This window comes from Mustela erminea, chromosome 9 (genome assembly GCF_009829155.1).
Source record: "Mustela erminea isolate mMusErm1 chromosome 9, mMusErm1.Pri, whole genome shotgun sequence".
Taxonomy (NCBI): Eukaryota; Metazoa; Chordata; class Mammalia; order Carnivora; family Mustelidae; genus Mustela; species Mustela erminea.
This window is the reverse complement of record NC_045622.1, coordinates 72,544,388-72,568,244: the sequence shown is the minus strand read 5'-3', so window position 1 is coordinate 72,568,244 and position 23,857 is coordinate 72,544,388. Positions and strand designations below refer to the sequence as shown.

Genomic DNA, 23,857 nt, shown 5'->3' with positions numbered 1-23,857 from the left:
TTCAGCTTTTAAACACGCGGTTTACTCGGACATGGGGTTTGTTTGTTTTTAAGATTTTATTTATTTGAGAGAGAGAGGGAGCGCACACAGAAGCAGGGGGAGTGGGAGAGGGGGAAGCAGACTCCTGCTGAGCAAGGAGCCCGATGTAGGGTTCGATTCCAGGACCCTGGGATCACAACCCCAAGCCCAAGGCAGCCGCTTAACCGACTGAGCCAGCCACACGCCCCACACACAGACATAGTTACAATTAGACCCACAGCCTTCATTGTGTACAAACACACATGCAAATGGACACAGTGGTCAGCGTACATAGCACCTTCAACATGAAAAGAGACACCTCAATAAGTCCAGAGCAGCCCATAGACCCATTGTCCTCACGTATATACAAACATATACAGAATCACAATTACCCTTAGGCATCAAACAAATATGTAGACCTAAAACCACCAGTGGCAGGTGGACACACGTCCTTCAACATAAAGAGAGGCAGAGACAGGCACACCTCCAGACCACAAATACTTAATTGCTCTTAGGTACATGCCTCTCATAGCTCAGACACAACTGTAACACAAGAACACACCAGGAATGACAGACCTGAGGACCTCAGGCAGACCTGAGCATACTTAAGGACCCACACGAGTGGGAACTAGCTTTGCCAAAATCCGGCTTAAGAAGCTTGAGTGTCAAGATAACAGAGACTAATTTGCGACACATTACAGACACATTTGCGACTGGGCTTCATCAGAACCGTGGGAATTCCATGGTAAGTAGTTAAGTGAACAGGGATCTCTGTTCCAATTTGCCAGGTCCATGTTGGGCGACTGGGTGAATCAGCTGCCCTCTCTCAGCTTGATTTCCTCATATATAAGATAAATGCATAATCTCTAAGCTTTCTCCCAGGCCATCATGTTGTGTAGGACAGGGAAGGAGTGGGATGCTGATGTCATCCTGGAAGCATCCTGGAGACAGAGATTTCAGATACTTCTCAAAGGATGGCCTGCGGTCTTTCTGTAGGAGGAGGGAAGGCGCCACGTGCCAGGCTTTGGGAATTGGGGTTGGAGGGGATAACCAGCCCTAACTGGCCTCAATTAGCAGCCAACAAGGAGTTTTAAACATCCTGGACTGACACTGTTGCTGCACCCGAACCTGGTGCTGGGCCAAGAGAAGCCTACAGCTTGCCTTCTGTGAGCCCCTCCCATAATGGGCCCCTTTCTTTTTCTTTTGGGACCAGCCCAGCTTTCCCAAAGCCTGTGCTGACCTAACACCCAAGTGGAGTGGGGAGCAGCCCTCTTTCATGATAGAATTGACAAGCAGAGATTCAGAGGCAGGGGCACTAGAGTGAGAATCAAGACTTGGGATTGGGGGTCACACACAGCCTTCTCCCATCACCTTCAGGCCCCTTCTGCGTAGGGCCCCAGGGGGCAGGGAACTCTGCCTGCTCCACTCTCTTCCCAGCCAGGGGCAGTGGGGAGACCTACCTTACCAGAATGGGAGACTATAATTGCTACCTAGAGGGCTTGGTGCCCCCAGCACGTATACACCCCTTCCTACAGTGTCCTGCCTAGAAAAAAAGCCTGGATTGAAAGTTAGAACTACTGTACTTGGTGCTAGTCCCTCCTTCTCTGGGACTTACTAGCTCTATTAACTGGGCACGTCACTCCATCTTTGGAGCCTGGGTTTCCTCATCAAAAAATGGAGAAATGGAGAATCTGTTTTCCAGCCAAACCCTTTAATGTCACCTAAGGAATAATTCTCAGGGCGAGAACAAGTCAGGGCCTTCTTCCCTTCCCTAGAGGTTAGTTTCCCTGTTGACAAAAGTGAAAGGATGGGGCTATAAAAGTGGTTCTCAACAAGCAAGGCCTATCAGAATTTCTTGGGAAGCTTTTTAAAAAGCTAGATACCCTCGCCCCATCCCAGACCTACTAATTAAGGGGCACAGATTTTAATAAGCTTGGCTACACAAATATCCAAATAGAGAAAGCCCGAGATGTAGACTTGTCATCTGTGGGGCCTCAATCAATGTTTGCATCCTCAGCAGGAAATGATCACAGACATAGGTCACCTGCAAAGCAGAGGCATTTCCCCCCACAGTGCTGGTTATTCTCTGTCCTCTCACTACCCAGTTCCGTTCTCAGCCCTTCTCTCCCCTGCCCCAGAGGCTGACCTCTATGATTGTGTCACCTGGGCTCACTTGCCCTCTGGCTCCTGATGGAGTTTGGTTAACAAGAGACAGAGGCAGATCTGAAGGTGGAAGGAGGGTGTGATTGGGGATCCCCCCCCCCCCACCACCACCACCAGCTCGCTGGGCTGAGCTCAAGTTCTGGCAGTGGCTGGGCTCTTCTGTGGCCCAGGCCTAGGCAGGGCAACTTCCTCCTGCTGTCGCTTGTCTTTTGGTGGGTACCCCTTCAGTCCTGGCTGGTTTCCTTAACCTGCCCACGTCTCTACCAAGAGCCATGACCTTCTCTTCTGTCATATTCTTGAGGGTAAAAGCACCCACAAAGCAGAGGTGTTCTCCCCTTCCCAAAAAGAAAGCGCTTATGACATTTCATGTCTAGGGAGAAGATTTCCTGTTTGTTTCAAAAATTTTATTTTACTGTTTAGCGTTTTTACGTTGAATTGCATATTGCAGGGAGCAGAAAGGGGGGTAGGGCTGCCTGAAGTCAGGCATTCCTTCCTCTGTGTACCCGAAATGACCTGTTAGCACGGCCTTTTCCTCACAGCTTTGTAATTGTTTTCTTTACTTGTCCGTCTGTCTCCCTGGTAAGAATGTGAGTCCATCCATCCATCCAACCACCCAGCAACTGTTTACTGAGCACCAACTATGTGCTACCTACCATATTAGATGTGGGGGTTTAAACACTGCAGTAAGATACAGGCTCTGTCCTCATGGGACACAGAGCTCAGTTAAGGCAGGCAAGTACACCATTATCATGTAGTACAGCAACTGAAAGAACTGAGGTAAAAAAGCATGTTTCGGGTGACATCAGAAAGATGTCAGAATCATTCATTGTGCCTGGAGATGCTAAGGAAGCTGGGGCTAACTCCATAGGAGTGAGTTGGTCCTTACTGAGGAAATGGAAATGGAAATGGCAGTCATGTTCTAGGCAGGGGGAATTGCATGTGCACATAGGAGCACAAAAGACACGCTGAATTCAGGGAAATGCCTGTAGTAGCGGCGTGAGCTGCAAAGTGAAGAGTGACCCTGTAGAAATAAGCATGATCCAGGTCAGAATGGATCTGAATGTTCTGGCTGAGGAGTTTGGTCTCGATCGATGGATGACAGTAAGCTAGGTGTTTTCTGTTCCATAGCTTCTCTGATTGTCCCCAGATCTCACGTGCCAGATACATGGATAATACGTAGAAATAGTGACCGACCATCATTCTGGGCCTCTTTCTCCTGTGGGGCTTCATCTAACCCAGTATTTCCTCCATCTCTGACCCCCATGGTTTTGCCACCAGATGCTTTGTTCTCATCTGGTTTGCTCCACTTGGCATGGTAATCCAGCTTTAAATTTTTTACCTTATTCTTGAGAGATCAGAGGAGATCGGGTGTGTTCACTGTGGTATGGCTATAGACAATTGCTTACCTTATTCCTGACCTGTTGCTGGATCTCTGTTAATTTCTCCATGTTTGTTCTGGGCTCTCAGAACACTTTTAACCAACTCTCAGAGCAACCCTGCCACATCCCATCTCACCGCTGCCCCACCTGTAAATCTGGGGAAGAAAATCAGACATTAATGAAGAGGTGTTCAAGAGGGTGTGGCAAGTTCAGATATTCTGATAATAATGTGGGGGAGTTGGTGAGTTCTTAGGCGCAAGCTGGATGTATGTCAAACAAATCAAGGCGTTTGGATACAAATCTGGTGCTCAGGACCAAGGTGAACACAGGGATATAGATTTGGAATTCGTAGCCATATTGAAAGCTATGTGAATGAAATTAACCAGAGAAAGGTCTTGAGGGAACAGAGAAAAGGGGCCAGACCAAACCCTGGGGGATATGATATTGAAGAGGGAGGGATAAAAAAGGAGAACCAGAGAGGAAGCAAACACACAGACAAATAGATATATCTTGCTAAACCCAAATATACCCAGGGCCAAGCACACTCACAAGGAAAGCACACTCACCCAGAGAAGTATACGCTTCCACAGATGATCTGCGGTCTCTGTGTTTGGTTGCCTCCTCCCTAGAACAGATGACAGATGGTGGTTCTGCTTCCCCATTGTGGTAGGGTCAGACTTTGAAGACAGAGGACAATGACCCTTCTCCATTCCCGACTGTGTGCTCCATCAGCTCATGGTCTGTTGTGAGGTTCAACGCCCCCATCCCAGGACAGGACATTCCTACAGGTGCCTCTCTGCTTACAGGAGTCAGCCTAGGTTCTGAAATCTGAGTATCACTCATCCTCTGAAGACATCCATTCCAGAATGCCTCTGTCATGCTGGAGCCCACGTGGGCCTTGCAGGTGAGTTCTGGAGTACCTGATGTAGCCTATGATACAGGGTCTGCTCCTGGAACCTTTAGGAAAAAGACAGAGATTTTAGCAGGACTCCTCTTTCCAGACACTCAGTTCTAAATTTTAATGCTCTTTTGAGATAGTATGTGGGTCAGTGTCACTAAGGACATTCTGGGCTCTTTGGTTGACTTCTGGGCTTGGAGCCAGATACACCTGGCTCTTTCCTTTCCTTTGTCTTTTGACAAGGGCATCATGAGGCCATTGGACCTACATAGATTTCTCTGACTGTAAAGATATAAAACAAAGGGTCTCCTAATAGGGCTCAATACCAGAGATCCCCCAGGAGGGATCCCTGATTTCAATGGGGTATGTGGGATTAGATGAGCTCTAATGCCCAAGCTTCTAGAGTCCCTAGCTCTGTGAAGTCCAAGTGTTTTGTCAACCCTCCTGTGGGGGTTACTCAAGTTCAGCTGTCTTGCTAACCTCAGTCCCACTCCATCTTCCCTTTCCATCCAACCCTAAACTCTTTGGGTTGTGCTTTTGAGTTGTTCTTCCTCAGTGTTGGGATATTAATATGAGGAAGTAGAAACAAGAAAGGAGAATTATCTGGGGTTTGAGCAAGAGGACGGTTTTTGAGGGGAAAAAAAAACAAAACCCTAGATGTTCCCACTCATTTAAATCAGCAGGACCACATTTTAAGATTTCCAGAACAAGTCTAATTTAAGAAAAAAGAACAGTGAACAGGGGTTGCATTTTTTTTTTAAGAGAGAGAGAGAACACAAGCAGGGGGAAAGGCAATGGGAGGGGGAGAAGTAGACACCCCGCTGAACGGGGACCCCCCACCCCACTCTCCACACGCACCCTGGGATCATGACCTGAGCTGAAGGCAGTCGTTTAACCAACTGAGCCACCCAGGTGCCCCACCAATTTTTTATTTTGCCACGTAAAGACTAAAAAAGGGAAAACAATCAACTACCATCTCTCTCACTTAGTAAAGGAAAAAACATTTTAACCCTAAAATGGAAAGCAGTCTCAGAATTGAGGCCAATCCTGTAAATAGATTTCAACCTAGTGTCAAGGGTTGTATGACCTTGATTTTTTTCCCCCTTCTTCTAGGCCAGCAGCAGGCATGGTGCCCTATAAAGAATGGGGCACCCAGAGAGCACTGGCTCTCACAGAGGCCAGCAGTTCCTGGTTAGAGTCCCATCTCCACCACTTTCTCCCAGGCACTCGTCTGAATCTTTCTGAGTGTCAGTTTCCTTTGCGGAAATAAGTAATTCCCTCAGAGAGTTTTGGGTGGGAGGTTCATGAGAAAACTGCAGAAGTCACGTAACACGCTGATGCTGAAATCAGTGCTCCGTATAGAATGCTTACTTTCCGAGTGGGCATTTGTCTGCCTGGAATCACTTAGGCACGGTCTCTTCTGAAGATGGGTGGGACTTCTCAACCTTCATAGACCTGGGAGTGCCTCAGAGTCCCTTGGGAAGCTGATTAAACACACAGGTAATGGAACTTCACCCAGGAGTTCTGCCTCAGTCGCTCTGAGATCTGTGTTTTAACAAGCTCTCCCCAAAGGATTCGTATGCATACTGAAGTTTGACAACGTTTGTGTTGGACACAAGCATACAAATCAGTAAGTAACCATGGGGACTTGTGATGAAAAGGGACACCAAAGAAAGGGTAGCCAAAGGGTAACCAGGACTGGGGTGGGGGGCATCAGACAGCTTGAAGAGCAGGCCAGGTTTCCCAGGCAGAGCAGTGTGGACATGTCCAAAGACATATAGGCATAGTGTGCATAGGTATGGTGAGTGGGGGTGTGCACAGGTATGGCTGGAGCAAAGGGTGCCAGGGAGAGTGGTAGGACATGTGCTTTGGACACTGGCTTGTGGTGGTCTAAGGAATTTCAGACTGATGACCAAATGAAACAAGATGAAACCAGAGAGGGAGACAAACCATAAGAGACTCTTACTCAAAGGAAACACACTGAGGGTTGCTGGAGGACAGGGGTAACGCTGTGATGGGCATTGGGGAGGGTATGTGTTGTTATGAGCACTGGGTGTTAAATAAGACTGATGAATCACAGAAACAAATAATGCATTATATGTTAGTTGAATTTAAATTAAATATACAATATTTATATATACACACACACATATATGTATATTTGTGTGTGTGTATATATATGTGTGTGTGTGTATATATATATATATATATATATATATGGAAGAGATTTAAGAAAAAAAATTGGTGACGAAGTCCATGGGGAACCAGGAAGATTTGCAGCTGGAGCAAACCAGCAGATTTCCACCATATAAGTTTCATTTGACAGCAACCAGTATGCGAAATGGGATGGCACAGTCAGTACTGGGGACAAGGAGAACAATTAGGAAGCTGTTGCAGTCGTCCCGGAGGAAGCTGGGAACAGTAGAGGGTAGAGAGATGATTTTTCTCCAGTTCTTTCCCACTTCAGGATTCTGCCATCCCAGTGTGGTGTTTTACAGAGCTTAGGGGAAAGATTTTGTCTATGAGGCTATTAAAAAGAACCTGTTTTCTTGTGAAAGTAACATGTACTCATTACAAAAAATTTGGAAAATATGAACAAGTATAAACTATAGAATAAGAATTGCCTAGCATGCCACAGTCTGGAGAGAATTACAGTTGAACGTTTTGGTATATTTCCTTCCAGTTGCTTTCCACGCATGTTTCAAGTTTTAAAATCTAAATTCACCACAGTTTATTTAATTTTCCCAAATTGTTGAATATGTACATTGTTTTGCTATTATCAATAATGCTGCAATGAACATATTCTGTATAATCTCTGCCTACGTCTTTTTGATTATTTTTTTAGGAAACATTTTTGGAAGTAGGATGATTAGACCAAAGGGAATTACTGTATTTATGGTTCACAAATTGCTCTCCAGATAGATTGCCAAAAAGAATTTCTGCTTTTGTGAGAGCTATAAAGAACATTAATTCATCTGGTAAATAAACATGTAAATTCTTTACTGAAGCATGACATAAAGATCACATTTCTGTTTCAATGAATGTCCTGGAAGCTCCACTTTTGGGATTAATAACAACAAATGTTTTCCAGTGTTTGCTGTATGCCAGGCTGGATGCTATACCTGTATTTTTTTTTAATTCTCACAATACCTTTATGATATTGGCCCTATTATTGTTTCATCTTGCAGATGGGGAACTTGAGGCTCAGAGAGACTAAGGGACTTGGCCTACTGCACCTATAAAGAAACAGGTCATTATTAACCATGCCTCAAATTCTTTAATTGGACTTGGCCAGAAGTTATATCTGAAGCCAGAGGTCACAAGCCTTAGTTCCCCAATTATTGAAGAATCTTGAATAAGACTGTTGACGCAGTGCTTGGAGAAGAAGTATCAGCTGGCCTTGCATCTTGGGTAATAAATAGAGAATATACATCTAGGTTACCATAAAATTTCATTAAATCTCTATTTATATCCTGTCATTATAAAATTTTAAGTTTGTTGACTATCAAATGACTTCCTTATAACAAGACAGGTTGGTTTTAATACTTGAAGGGTTGCTGACAAATAACCTTGAGACCATACAGGAAACTACTTTTGTTACGATGTTTGTGTTGTGAAATTGGGTTGTTTACTTAAGTTGTAAACTGGGTTTATCATAAGACATTGAAGTCACCCACATACTTGTGAAAACTGTCTCCCTATGACTTCCTGGGGTTGATTATGTAACTTTATTAATAAAGGTGACTCAGCTTGTTTGTTGGAAGCACCAAACCGCTGCCTTTGATATTTGCCCTTTTGGTGCCTGTATCAATTTGCTCTTTGCTAGCCAACATCTCAATTTATAATCGTGTGTGTAACTCAGTGGATTTGATTATCTTCCCCCGATTGGATTAGAAGCCCCATAAGAGGTGAGCCCATGCCTGTTTCTGGTCATCATTTCATAACCAGTATAACGCTGTCCCAAGAATGACTGCATCTGACCAGAGGAGAAGTGTCAGTTCTTTTGGTGACCGCATTTTCCCAACCACTTGGGCTGAGCTTATAGTTAGCGAAATCCAAAATATTTTCTTCTATCCCCTGACGTTGCCATTTTTTGGATCAAATTCAGGGATTGGCAATTTTTCCCATTACATTTGATCTCTGTTAGATTCCTGCCCATGAAATCTTTGTGGATTTGGATTCTGACAGTAGGTGCCATAGGTCCCAACCATACCCTCTGCCATGGGCCGAATCATGTCCCTCTCCAAATTCATAGAGTGAAGCCCTAACCCCCAGTGTGATGGTCTTTGGTTACGGGGCCTTTGGGAGGTAATTAGGGTGAGTGAGGTCACAAGGGTAAGGCTCTCAGAATGGGATTAGTGCCCTCATAAGAAAAGACACCGGAGAGTTTGCTCACTCTCTCTCTGCCACATTGAGGACGCACCTAGAAGACAAGTCTGCAAGCCAGGAGGAGGGTACCTACCAGAACCTGACCATGCTGGCGCCCTGATCTCGGACTTTCTAGCCTTCAGAACTGTGAGGAAAGACATGTCTATTGTTAAAGTGACCCAGCCTCTGGTATTTTGTTATAGCAACCTAAGCTGAATGAAGACACCCTCCCTCATCCTCCCAGTATTTCATTATTCCCATTAGCCTCAACTGTCACCTTCCTTATCACCTAGTTGCTTCACCAGGTTACATGGTTACTCACCTTCCAGATGCCTTTGCTTTCACTTCACAAGCTGCCCTAGTCCCACCTGGCCTCTATCTGCGTACCTCCACCTCCAACAAAATTGAATGTGCCCCACTCTGGGTTCTTCCACCTTCCATAAATCAAGTTATGAAAGGCCGAGAGAGCCACTAACATTAAGCAAATCAATTAAAAACATAGTCTCTGAGGTCAGAATGTTAGAGTTCATGTTCCAATTCTACCCTCTGTTAACTACCTGACCTTAGGCAAGTAGTACAACCTACATGTGCCTCAGCTTATCTGTAAAATGAGGTGATTTACATGAGTTAATGTATCTGTACTACTTGGAACAATGTCTAGCCATACGTCACATTTTATGAAATCTTTAGATCAACCCTGTGAAGTAGGAATTACATTTCCTTTTGCGGAGAAGTGGCACCTCTCTTCACTCTATCACTTTACCCTATTTCATTGTCTTCACAACACCTACTGCCATCCCCATGTATCATTATGTATTAGTTTTCCTGTTTATTGTCTGTCTCCCCAACAACCCTCCACATCTGCTAGAATGAAAGCTCTTGGAGATAAGGGACTTTGTTTTGTTCACCAGGTAATTCTATGCCTAGTAAGCTCTCAATAAATATTTTTAAATAAACATGTGAACAAACGAACGAACGAATGAATGAATGAATGAATGAATGAATGAAAATAAGGAGCTCGGGTACAGAGAGGCCAAGTTGCTAGGCTAAGACCACACAGCAAGTAACTGGCAGAGCCAGCATTTGATATCAGGTCTAGATGGTTCTAAAAATCCATACTTGCTCTCCCACTGCTTCCCGGAACAGCAGAAATAAGCACAGTTGGAGGAGGAAGCTGGGGGAAGGGGATTAGATAACATTCAGCTCCTTAAGCCAGAGCTTCCGCTCTCTCCTCCCTGCGTGACTCCCAAAGTCACAGGGCACAGCTGATACACTCTACCCTGACATCCAAGGTGCGTTCAGAACCTGCAAGCCAGCTGCACCTTGCAGGTATGACTGGACTGTATGGGAACCGTACAGGATCTCACAAAGTAGAGAGAGAAAACGCCACGCTATAGGAATGGCCCCAGTCTAGGTGTCCAGAGGCCAAGGCTCCAGTCCGGGCTTAGCAAGTCAACTAACCACTTTGAGAATGCTTGTAAGTCATTTAAATTCTCTTAACCCTTATCTTTCCCTTTTGTCATTTGTGCTGATGGCTTGATTTTTATTGACACAAATAAGTAAACTGACCAAAAAAGGGGGGGGGGGGATCTACTTTAAAACCAATCAATTATCAGAAAGGCTGCCTTTGTGTTAATTGTGCCTAAATTTTAAAATGCTGGATTTGGCAGAAATTCTCCAAAATTTAGGTGGAAAACATTATGCTTAATGGTCACCTAATTCAGCTCCTCTGAATACACTTGGGAGTGCATTTTTTGGAAGAAATATAAAATTATATTTTCTGATAATTATACCAAAGCATGGGTCTAATAAAAAAAAATACCTTATGGTTAAATAACTGGTTGGTAATATTTTCACTCAACATTTTGGATAATCTCTTTTAAGCTTTATATGCACAATAATGGTTTCTAACACTTGTATTGAACTTTAGTTTCTTCCCTTACAAATGGGGTGGATAATTCCCATCTCACAAATATACTGAGAAATTCTTGTGGAATAACAAATCTACAGGGTTCCTGTTGAACACTTAGAAGGGAACATGATACACAGTAAGCTTTCAACAAATGGTACTTCTATTAGTTATCGGTTTCTGCTTAGTTATTCCTAAACTTAGCAGCTTAAAAAAATAGACATTCATTATCTCACAGTTTCTAGAGATCAGGAATCCAGAAGTGGCTTTTGCAGAGATAAGTCTAGGTCAGGGTATCTCCTGAGGTCCTAGACAACATGTCAACTGGTCACCTGGGACAGCAGTCATCACAAGACTCAATTGGAGTAGGAGAATCTGCTTCCAACCTTTCACCCAGTTGCTGGCAATCTTCTGTTCTTAGCTGGACAGAGGCTTCCAAGCCTGGCCATGTGGGCCTCTCCATAGAGCTGCTCACAACATAGAAGTTTGCTTCCCCAGAGCGACAGATCCAAGAAAAAGAGGAAAAGCGGACAGTACAGATGGAAGCCTAAATCATTTATAACCTAATCTCTGAAGTGACACAGCTGCTTCACATCCGCCATATGCTGCTCCCAGGCAATGTAGGAGGAAACTGTACAGGGTGTGAATATCAGGAGGTAAAAGTCGTGGGAGCCAAAGTGGACACTGGCTACTTAAATTTATTATTACTATTATTTCTTCATCTGGCTAAAATTCTGTTTCCTGGACCCACTTCTAGAGTTTCCCATTTGGTAGCCACCGAAAAGCTAGGTAATTGGGGATGCCTGAGTGGCTCAGTCATTAAACGTCTGCCTTCGGCTCAGGTCATGATCCTGGGGTGCTGGGATTGAGCCCCGCACCGGGCTCCCTGCTCGGTGGAGAGTCTGCATCTGCCCCTCCCTCCCCCCCGTTTGTGTTCCCTCTCTTGCTGTCTCTCTCTGTTAAATAAACAAATAAAATCTTAAAAAAAAAAAAAAAAAAAAGAAAGAAAAGCCAGGTAATTTTGATACTGGTAGACTGGAGACAGTCATGAATTCTCCAGTAAAGAGACTTAAGCACAGGTTCAGAGTGTCAACAAATAAGGGAAGCAGAAATATCAGAAAAGAATTTTATGTTTGGTATTTTAAAAGATCAAAGTCATCAGAGTGGAAATATTCAGAGCTTTGCTGGATTTCCATATCTTTTTACTTCTTAATCACGAATGTGGAAGGAGGTGGAGTCCATGTTTTCCAATGTTCTGGGGCCCTGCCTGGAGTACACACTTTGAGAACCACTGTTCTTATCCTAAATTCTAGCTTCTGAACTTCTAAACTTCTAGCTTCTAAATTCTAAACTTCTCTTTGTTTCCCTCCCTTAGCACAGCCCTTACTTCGGGCTCCTCTGCCTTTCTTTCCTGGCTACTGTTAACCTTCTAGCCTAAGTGGCTAAGCTGACCACAAGCTCTTCGTGAAATTGAAAAAATGATGCGCAAGACTGTGTTCATTGAAGTAAAGTACCCAAGTGAAGACAGGTTTCAGGTCCCGCTCCGTGCTGGCCTTGCTTACCTTCAGTTCATATGGATGTGCTTTTAGCCTCCAGCTGCCCAAGAAGGAGCCAGTGGGTGGGATCCACCCGCAGCAGCTTCCCGAGTCCTGAGCATTTCCCCCAGCTCACACGAAAGGAGGTCAGGCCAGGCCTCCTGAAAACCAAAGGCTTTTTCCAGGCAGCTTACTACTGCCTTGATCATTTGATTCACTCCAGCCTTAGGGGCTAGACCCATTTCTTTCCCCATCTTACGTTTTGGACCCTTTTCCTTCTACTTCTTAGTCTGACTTTGTCAGTCTTTGTTTTTTCAAAGTTCTTCTTTATTTTAAATTTCTAGGTAGTACCTACTTGTGGTTAATAATGATGATGATATGGGGTGCCTGGGTGGCTCAGTGGGTTAAAGCCTCTGCCTTCAGCTCAGGTCATAATCTCAGGGTCCTGGGATCGAGCCCCGTATCGGGCTCTCTGCTCAGCAGGGAGCCTGCTTCCTCCTCTCTCTCTCTGCCTGCCTCTCTGCCTACTTGTGATCTCTCTGTCAAATAAATAAATAAAATCTTAAAAAAAAATTAATGATGATGATGAAAAGTAAAACCTGCACAGTGCACAGTAACTTTCCTTCCCATCCTGGACCCCCACCCGCCCTCCTCAAGGAGAACCATTGTGGATGGTTTTTTGGATAGTGTCTCAAACATGTGCAATGAATTTATAAGTAGGTCTCACCCCTCCTCTCTCCATTACAAACAGATTGGAAAAAACTACATACAGTGGTCTGCATCTTGCTTTACTCACCCGGCAGAATATCGCAGAACCCTTTCCTCATCAACACGGATACGCCATTCACCAGCAAATTTATACACAAGCAAATCTACGGCATTCTTTAAACAGCTGCCCAGTATTCCGTTACCTGGACCTGTTACTGCTTGTTAGTTCCCTTTGGTTGAGGATTTGGGCCATTTGTTTTGGTTTTGGTTAGTACGACATTGAGTATCTTCACATGAGCACATCTGCTTAATAAATCCCTAAAAGTTCAGTCATTGGCTCACAGCAGCATGCATTTTTAGTTTTGATATTAATCCAGCGATGACAGCACCGGGTTCCTCACACTTTCACGACACTGAGTGTTATTAACCCTTTTACTGACATTTTTATTTTTGCCAACTGGAGAGGTGGAAAAGATCTCATTTTATTTTAGGTTTATTCATTTAATTATGAATGGGATTGAGCCTCTTTTCACGTTTATCAGCCATGCATGAGCTGTTCTTTTCCTGTGAGCTATTACTTCTTTTGTGGTTTGATTGGAGCTGCACAGCGTTCCCAAGGCCCTTTCCTAGGCCTGCGCTCCACCCACCACCAGCCACTGCTCCTGCCCCACCCTGTCCTCTACTGCCGCCTAGTGGTAGGGGTTGGCTTTACCACAGGCCCTCACAGATGCTCTAACTGCCTGCTCCTTCCCGGGGCCTAAACGCTGCTGGAATCACGCCCTTAGTTTCTGGGATTCTCGTTTAGCAAATAAAAAACGCAGGACCTCTAGCTAAATATGAATTTCATACATATGACACATAACTTTTTGGTTGGTACATACTTACACTAAAAATTATGCGTGATAGAAGGTATGTGCTATGGTGAGTGCTGTGAAGTGTGTAAACCTGGCGATTCACAGATCACATTCACAGATTCACGATTCACATAACCCCTGGGGCTAATAATACATTATATGTTAATACAAAAAAAATTAAGCGTGATTTCTCTGAAACCCAAATTTAACTAGGTGTTGGGAAATTTATCAGGCAACCCTTTTCCAAGGCCTTCGGCTGAATCTGGGTGCCCGTGGTCACCACGCCCTAACTTGTTTATCCTCAGCAAGTCCTACTGTGCTACATTCCGACCAGCAGTTTTCAAAATTATGATTGCAGGTAGTTACATAAATCATTGTGGTTAAGATCGTGGCCCCGGATTTGCATCCTGGCTCCAGCCACTAACAAGGTGTGAAATCTCGTGAAAGGAGCAGCCTCTCTGCTGCTCCTGTTTCCTCACTGGGAGAATAAGAACAGTAAGAATATTCTCCTCACTGGGTTGCCTTGATGATTTCTAACATCAAAGCTACCATTTATTAGGCACTTTGCATTTGTCAGTTTACATTTGTCATTTGTTATTAGAATAAAAAAAATCCATAGCAATTATAAAGATAGTAAGACACATGAAATCTAGAGCAGTTATAAAGATATTAAGATACATATGGGGGTGCCTGGGTGGCTCAGTGGGTTAAGCCTCTGCCTTCAGCTCAGGTCATGATCTCAGGATCCTAGGATTGAGTCAGGGCTTCCGGCTCTCTGCTCAGCAGGGAGTCCGTTTCCCCCCACAACACACACCTCCTGCCTCCCGCCTGCCTCTCTGCCTACTTGTAATCTCTGTCAAATAAACAAATAAAATCTTTTTTTTTTAATATTTTATTTATTTATCAGAGGGAGAGAGAGCGAGCACAGGCAGACAGAATGGCAGGCAGAGGCAGAGGGAGAAGCAGGCTCCCTGCCGAGCAAGGAGCCCGATGCGGGACTCGATCCTAGGACGCTGGGATCATGACCTGAGCCAAAGGCAGCTGCTTAACCAACTGAGCCAACAAATAAAATCTTAAAAAAAAAAAAAAAAAAAAAAAGAGACACACATGGAGGCATCCAGAAGAATCGAGGGGGGATTGCCACCACAACGTGGATAAAGGGCTACTTTTATTACAAATAAGTTTTATAGGGGCGCCTGGGTGGCTCAGTCGGTTCAATATCTGTCTTCAGCTCAGGTCATGATCCCAGGGGTCTGGGATCGAGCTTTACATCGCATGGGGCTCCCTGCTCAGCTGGGATCCTGCTTTTCCCTCTGCCCCTCCCCCTGGCTTGTGCGCTCGCTCTCTCTCTCTCTCAAATAATTAAATAAAATCTTTTAAAAAAAAAAGTGTTGGGGCATCTGGATGGCTCAGTCAGTTAAACGTTTACTTTTGGCTCAGGTCATGGTCCCAGACTCCTGGGATCCAACCCGCATCAGGCTCCCTGCTCAGTGAAGAGTCGGCTTCACCCTCTCCCCTTTCCCTGCCCCCCAGCTTGTGCTCAATTTCTTTTTCTCTCACTCTGCTTTTCTCTCAAATAAATAAATAAAATGTATTTATTTATTTGAGAGAGAGAGAGAGGAGAGGAGGGGCAGAGGGAGAGAATCCCAAGCCGACTCCCCCTCTGAGCTGAGGGTTGGGGAGAGCCTGATTCGGGGCTCAGTCTCACCACCCATGAGATCATGACTGAGCTGAAACCAAGAGTTGACGCTTAACGGACTGAGCCACACAGGTGTCCCTCCAAATTTTTTTTCTTCAGTTTTTTAGGCATGAGGGCCCAGAGCTCAGATTGCATTTTCAGTGACCTTTATCCTGCTCTCTCCTGAACGTCAGCTTCCCTTGTAACAGCAAGGTGGCTTCAGCCGGGCCAGGCCTTATATTAGCACACCTAACCACCCTGAGCTGTCTTCTTTCCCTGCCACGACTCGAAAGGCCTGCACCAGGAAAATGCCAGGATCTGACTGCAGGGATAATTGTGGGCCTGCCTTCTGTGGGCCCTAAACACTTCTGCGTTCATGAACCCCTTCCTCCATAAAATTTTCTTAAAATTATTTTTTATTATAAGACTGTACTAGTGGTAAAAATGAGTAATGACTACTATGTATTGTATTAGTCATTTTAGGCTGCCATAACAAAATACTGCAAACTGGGTGGCTTAAACAACAGAAATTTATTTTCTGACAGTTCTTGAGATCAAGAAGTGCTGTCAGAGTTAGTGTCTGGTAAGACCTCCTCACCTCCCCCACTCTTTGCCGATTTCAAACAATATTACAAAGCTGTAGTAATCAAAATAGTATGGTAAGGGCCTCAAAGCATATATATATATATATATATATATATATATATATATATACTCAATCAGTTTTCAGCAAAGGAACTAACAATATACAAACGCAGAAAGGACAGTCTCTTCAATAAACAGTGCTGTGAAGACTGGACCACCACATGTAAAAGACTGAAACTAGACTGCTACCTTGCACCACACACCATAATTAACTCAAAATGCATTGAAGACTTGGAACATAAAACCTGAAACCGTAAAACTCCTAGAAGAAAAATCAGGGGTAAGTTCCTTGGTATTGGTCTTGGCAATGATTTTTTGTATTTGACACCAAAAGGCAACAAAAGCGAAAGTAAAAAGTTGGGCTATGTCAAAATGAAAAGCTTCTGCATAGCAAAGGGAAGCAAAGGAAAAGGGGTTTATGGATGGAGGTGCTGTTAGATTAAGCATCTGGTAAGACCTCTCTTCCTGGCTTTCACGTAGCCACCTCCTTGCTGGGTCCTCACATGGCCGTTCTTCTGTGTGGACGTGGGGAGAGAGTACTTTTGGGTATCCCTTGGGATACCTGTGGAATCGGGGTCTCAGTCTTATGACCCCATTTAACCTTACTTACCTCCCTAAAAGTCCTATCTTCAAATACTGTCACACTCTATTGCAGTGGGGATTAGGATTTCAGCATATGAATTTGGGGGAGAGGAGGCAACACAATTCAATTCATAACATATAAGAAAGCATCCTCTTTAACCTAAAAGTTCTTTTTTTTTCTTTTGATTCAAAAATTAAGGAACTTTCTTAAGTCTTAAAAAGACTGAGCCCTAGGCATTGTGTCTATTCTACTTGAGGGATATATGTTCCCGCTTGATTGATTTAGGCCTAGATCCACAGAGCTTTTACCTTAATCACATGGAAAATGGGGGTGAGATTATACTGGTTAGATTATGGCACTCTCTAGAGCTGGGAACAGGGTCTATCCTACCCAGATGGAATTCCTGCTATACAATGGCAGAGGGAAAGGGACAGATGCCCGTGAAATAATTGAAATATCCATTGCAGATGTGAACAATTTCCAGAAGAAGAAAAAGAACAACAAATTATCAATTAGCATATGAAAAGATCCTGGCTAGTGACTGAGGATAGGAAAAATAAAACGAGTTATTTTTCACTCATCAAATTGGCAAAAACTTAAGTTTGGTAGTGTCCAGAGCTGCTATACAGAGAAAAGGGTGCTCCAATATACTGTTGATGGAAATCTAAGTGAGTATGCACATTTTGGAGGACAGTTAGGTAGTAGCCATCAAAATTTTAATTGTGCATACATACTCTGTATCCCAGCAACCCAATTTCTAGGTACCTAAATATCTAACACATAGAAAAACACGAGGAATATTTGCACATGAAAGCATGTACAAGGATATTTATTGCAGTATTGTTCGTGTTGGTAAAAATGTATAAGAAGCTTTACAATTCACTAACAGTAGTGTGTTTAAATAAGCTGTGCTAACTGTGTACTATGGAATATGACGCAGCAGCTATAAAAAACAGTACATCTATATGTACTTATCTGAAAATAGCTCCAAGACATAATTTAAACTTAAAAAAATTGCACATACATATGTACATAAATACACATACATAGAATGATCTCAGTTCCATAAGCCAAATTGTGCTTCCAAACGTAGTATCATAGATTTGCACTGCTATGTAGATATTACATATGTTATACCCTATGTATGTGTATTACATATATATTGTACCTTAGGCATAATCGTGGGAGAGAAAAGCATCTGAAGAGCCCACAGCAATCTGGTACAGTACTTACCTTTCGTAAGAGAAATGAAACTGAGTAGGGCTGATGGGGGCTTTTATGTTATTCATATTACATGAATTTTTTTAACGTCAAGACTTGTATTCAAATACTATGCAATACCTACATTTAAAAAATGAAAAAAAAAATAATTTGCCTAAGGAGGCACGGTTTTCCCATGGCAGAGCTAAGATAAAAGCCTTGACTTGAGATTGGCAAAGACCCAGCTCATTCCATCATTAACTGGTCACACAATCTCTCTGAGTTTGCCTTTCTCCTAAGAGCCCCTGCCCTCCACCCTCATGACTACCTGTTTCTCTCCTTTTCTTTACCAAATGCCTTTAAAGACCATGGCCACCCATCCTTCCTCCTGCCCATTAACCCCTAGTTGCTCTGTTCTCCCCTGGTCACATTGCTGCAACTGTTTATAAAAGCCTGGCTGGGTTGCCTGGGTGGCTCAGTCGTTAAGCATCTGCCTTCAGCTCAGGTCATGATCTCAGGATCCTAGGATCGAGTCCCATGTCAGTCCCATGGTCGGCAGGAAGTCTGCTTCTCCTTCTATCCCTCCCCCCCATCCACACTCTCAAATCTTAAAAAAAGAGGGAAAAAAAAGCCTGGCTTTCAGGTTAGGGTGACTTCATTACTGGGGGAGCCCACGTGCTGAGACCGCTAACCCCACAGGCCTGCCCTGCCCAGGCCTCTGGCTCTCGCTAAGAATCACAAAAGCGCCACTGCAGTAGCCCTGCTGGTCCAGACTCTGTTCCAGAAGGGCATCTCTGAAAGGGTATTTCATGTCCGTAAAAGAACTCTCCAGAAAGGAATAAATAAGTCTTTCCTCAAAGACTGAGGATTAAAAAAACAAACAAACAAAAACATGCATGTGCTTTCTTATATTACACATATGAGTGAAACCATATGATAATGGTCTTTCTCTGACTGACTTATTTCCTTCAGCATAATCCCCTCCAGTTCCAGTCACGTCAGTGCAAATGGTAAGCATCCATCCTTTATGATGGCTGAGTAATATTCCATTGTATATCTATATCTGGTCTTGTTTATCCATTCAGCTGTCAATGGACAGCTCGGCGCTCTCCAGAGTGTGGCTACCCGTGGACACCGCTGGTATGAGCACTGTGGTGCGGGTGCCCCTGGGGTAAAACTGGGTGGTGGGCATGAAGGAGAGAACGTGAGGTGATGAGCACTGGGGGTTGTACACAACTGATAATTTGTTAAACACTACATCTGAAACTAATGGTGTACTAGATGTTGGCTAACTGAATTTAAATGAAAAAAACAACATGCATGTGGGGGCACATAATAAAGTGGGGAGTGCTTTATAGTCACTGGCTGCTGTGATCCCTTTTTTAAAACCTAAAAAACAAAATAAATAAATAAATAAATAAATAAATAAATAAAATAAATCGAACCTAAAAAAAACTTGGTTTGTTTTGAAAAGGCAGGGCAGGCACAGGAGAAAACACTCAAACAGCACCAAAGGGAAGAAGGTGAAGGTAAGCCTCCCTCCCTCCCACATGTGACTGAGCTCTCTCTTCCAGAGATGGCTGTTTTCTAGATCATCTCGGCACCCATCTGTGCGAAGATCATCGTTCTACGTGCAAGCATAGATGGGTGTATGTGTACCTCTATATTCATTACTAACCCCCTTAGCAGCACACGTTGATCTACATCTTGCTTTTTTCACCTATGTATCTCAGAGATTGATAGATATTGACCGATAGCTGTATCCCTCAGAAACATGCAGACATATAGATCAGCCTCATTCTTTCTAAGAGCTGCATAGTTTTCCAGGCTAAGGTTGTACTTATATTTAATTAGGCTCCTACTGTCGGACCTTCAGGTTGTTTTTCAAACCATGCTGCAGTGAATAACTCTGTTCAACTGTCTTTGCCCCCATGTGTGAATATTCTGCTAGAACATATTCCTAGAAAGGGACTTTGTGTCTTAGAGTAGTTGTATTTTAGACTTTTGACTGAGAAGGCCAGTATATTCTAATACACTTGATCTTAGCCAAAAGGCCGAGAAGCGATTCAGTATATCGCAATAGAATGGAGCCTAGAGCCAAGTGCCAGCTCTGGACTTCCTACTTAGGTGCACTTAGCCACTCTGTGCTACAGTTTCCCTATCTGTCACAGTACCTTTGTCTTAGGGTTGCTGTGAAAACTGGATAATATATGAAAACTGGATAATATACAAAAACTGCTTAGAAGAGCACCTGGTGTGCAATAAAAAACAAATAGCATGGGTCTCAAGTGTCTTATATTAATTCTTTAGTTTGTCAAATTGCCTTCACGAGGTTAAGGTAATCTATATTCCCACTGGAGTGTCTTATTTCTCCTGATCCTCACCAACACTGCTTATTTTCAAACTTTTTGAAGTTTGTTAATCTGATGGGTAAAAAAAGTACCACCTCATTACCTTCACAGTCCTGTTCCTACTGAACCTCCTCACGGGATTTGACATATGAAGCGTAGACCTATTAGCTTGTCCCTTTCTCAATGGAAGTCTTCTCTGTTGCTTCCTAGAACATTGCATTCTCCTCCTTTGGTTCTCTACCTGCCTTTCTGCTTGGTCTTTTACTAGCTCCCCTTCCTCCTTTCCTCCTGGCTCTCAAGACCTTCGCAATATGGCTTCACCTACTTTTCTGACCTGATTTCCTATCCCTATTCCTCATTTTTTTCTTCTAAATACATCCACAACTTGTTCTCTGAATCCTTTTATGTGCTTTCCTGCCTCTCTTGTCTTTGCTTCTGTTCCAACTGGAATTCTATCACTTCTCCAGTTACCGGGAAAAATACAGGACACCCAGTTAAATTTGAATTTCAGATAAACAATTGTTTCTAGTGAATTTTACTGTTTACCTGAAATTCAAATTCAACTGGGCATCTTGTTTTACTGCTAAATCTGTCAACCCTATCCCCAGTACTTTGTACCCTAATGCAGTGAATAATACATCATTGTTACTTGTGTTCGTGTAAGAATGAATACTCTAACCAGGCAAGGGCTGGGTCTTTCCTTTCTTTGTATTGTATGTAGGGCTGGGCACACCGTAGTTCCTCAGGAAGTATTTGCTGAATTCAATGATAATTCATTTTCTTTTTTTTTTTTTTCAAAGATTTTATTTATCCACCTTCAGAGAGAGAGATCACAAGTAGGCAGAGTGGCAGGCAGAGAGAGAGGGGTAAGCAGACTCCCCGCCAAGCAGAGAGCCCGATGTGGGGCCTGATCCCAGGACCCCGAGATCACGACCCAAGCCGAAGGCAGAGGCCTAACCCACTGAGTTACCCAGGCGACCAATACATTTCCTTTTATTTGGGTACAGGAAAATGGCACCTTCCCTCTCATTCCTTACTTCACTCCCATCTCTGGCTGTTGTTGTTGATGATTTTGAGTAACTATTTTATTAGTTACCTAATTTAAGCTCTTTTAGATTATGATCTTATGTGTATATATTTATACCGGTTCAAATGGAATAATTGAAATACAGAGGTGAGCTAGCATGATGGCTAATGTCTCACAGATAGTCTTGGCTTCCCGTTGGCTAATTATGTAATATTAGTCCAGTTTCTTTCATTCATAAAATAGTAACAAGTGCCTTACTATAGGAACTTGTGATTAAATCAGATGATATCCAGGTGTCAGGCATTTGGTATATAGTCAGGTCTCAGTATATGTTAGCTATTATGATATTGAATGTTGAAGGCTTTTCATTTAAAGATTCATTAATTTGGTCCCAAAATCTGGAGGTTTTTTTGATGGTAGGTCTTTTTCCTTTGTTTATTGAGGTATAATTCACATATAACATTAGTTTCAGGTATACAACATAAATGATTCAGTATTTGTATATAATGTGAAATTATGACCACAGTAAGTCTAGTTTAACATGTCACCATAGTTACACTTTTTTTCTTGTGATGAGAACTTTTAAGATCTACTCTCTTAACAAATTTCAAATATGCATCACATTGTTATGTATATGAGCAGGGAACTGTGCTGGTGATGGCAATAATAATGGGTAATATAGGCGTGGTCTCTGTTCTCATAGACCTTACAATCTAGCATGAGATAACCAAGAAGTTAGAAAGAAAAAGCACAAATATGTAATTACAAACTGTGCAAGATTCCATAAAGGAAAACACTGGGAGCTGGAAGAATTCACTAAAGGGGTCCTGAACTAGTTCAGGAAATACTTCCTTGAGAAATAATACCTGACATTTATTGAATACTCAGCATATGCCAGTGTATTAGAATGCTGGGGCTCCCACAACAAAGTACCACAGAAACCTATTTTCTCACAATTTTCGAGGTTAAGAGGTCTAACAGCAAGGTGTAAGCAGCGTTGGTTTCTTCTGGGGCCGTTCTCCTTGACTTATAGCCATCTTCTCCCTGTGTCTTCACAAGATCTTCCTCTGTCCCTGTCTACGTCTATATTTCTTTGTCTTATAAGGACACCCATCATATTGGATTAGGGTCCACTCTAATGGCCTCATTCTAACTTAGTTATCTTTTTAAAGACCCTATCTCCAAATATGGTCACACTTGGAAGGTCCTGAGGATTAGGACCTCATATGAATTTTGGGGGCAGACAACTCAGCCTGTAACAGCCATGGTAACCTTACTTGAATTATTTTACAGTAATCTTTTAATAACACTATTATTTTCATTTTATAGATTAAACTGATGTACAGTCAAGCCCTGACTAAAGTCAAACAATACCTAGAAATCAACAGAAGTGGGGCTTAAACCCAGATAACCACTCACTAAAGGCCATGATGAAGGATGAGTTACAGCTGGCCCAGCAAAGTTTAGAGGGAGCAGAGCAGGCAAAGAAGAAAAAAGGGGGAAGGTCCTGGAGTGGAAGAGAGCTTGGCACAAATAAGGGAATGAAATGTAGAGCTGATGAGGTTACAGAAGTGGGCCAGGGCAAATCATGGCAGTCCTTAAAACTACAGTTAGGATTAAGATTTTTGTCTTTATCCTAAGAACAATCAGAAGACACTGAAAGATGACCCTACCTGCTGAATAGAATCACTTGAAGGAAATTTAAAAAATCTTAGTTTTGATTTTTTACAGTTGAGGCCCCTAAGATCTGCTAGCTTTTCCAGTACATTACACTCAAGCTTCTTCATAATCTGTGATAGTGATGGAGAAATATTTGTAGAGTTGGCCTCCTGCAAGTGAGAACTACTTCAAGTAGGTGGGCCTGTATCTGAAAAGAATGTATAGCATAACTGAGCTGTAGGTTACGCTGGCCTCTTTGGAGGGAATAGGAAGGTTGTGAATTCCAGGTCTTCCATCAATCTAAGTCTTCATCTGGGTCTGTTTTGGGGCAGCCTTAAATAGAGACATGCAGTCAGGGCCGCAGCTCAGCATTAAAACTGTAGTTGTAAAGAGTAAGACCAAGGAGCTTTGCCTAATACTTTAAAACAACTTTACTTAGGTATAATTTACATGCTGCAAAACTCACCGAAGTGTACAATGAGTTTTAGTAAATTTACAGCACAATCATCACCACGATCCAGTTTGGGAACATTTCCATCACACTGAAAAGATCGTCCAATTAGTTACCAGCCAGTCGAGGCTTATTCCCACCCCGGGTCTAATTAGTGTAGTTTACTGAAGGAGACGACTTTACAGGGCCCAGATACTCTTAAAAGGAAGCCGAGACTGGACTCCCAATTAATATGGAAAATATATGTATGTTTCATCAGTGCGCCAAGTTTTGTCTAGACTGGGTCTGTATGCAAAGAATTCATTCGTCCACTACGTGAAGCTTATTATCTAGATGAGACAAAAGCACTAGTCTGCGCATCTATACATGACATGCATGCATCTGTGTAGGAGGTGAGCACACACCATGTGCCAGGACCGAATGAGTAATGT

The 23,857-nt window shown here is 43.1% G+C and overlaps 1 long non-coding RNA gene across 2 annotated transcripts; it reads right to left on the bottom strand.

The window, feature by feature from the left end:
- Positions 1 to 181: 181 nt before the first annotated feature.
- Positions 182 to 23,825, bottom strand: LOC116599416. 2 transcript variants are annotated; one of them, XR_004289358.1, is made up of 3 exons: positions 23,442 to 23,825; positions 2,835 to 4,517; positions 182 to 1,805 (listed from the first exon to the last, which is right to left on the bottom strand). It is a non-coding gene; the product is annotated as an uncharacterized LOC116599416 (long non-coding RNA). The 2 variants fall into 2 exon arrangements; XR_004289359.1 differs by having other exon boundaries at positions 182 to 3,715; positions 4,127 to 4,517.
- Positions 23,826 to 23,857: the final 32 nt, after the last annotated feature.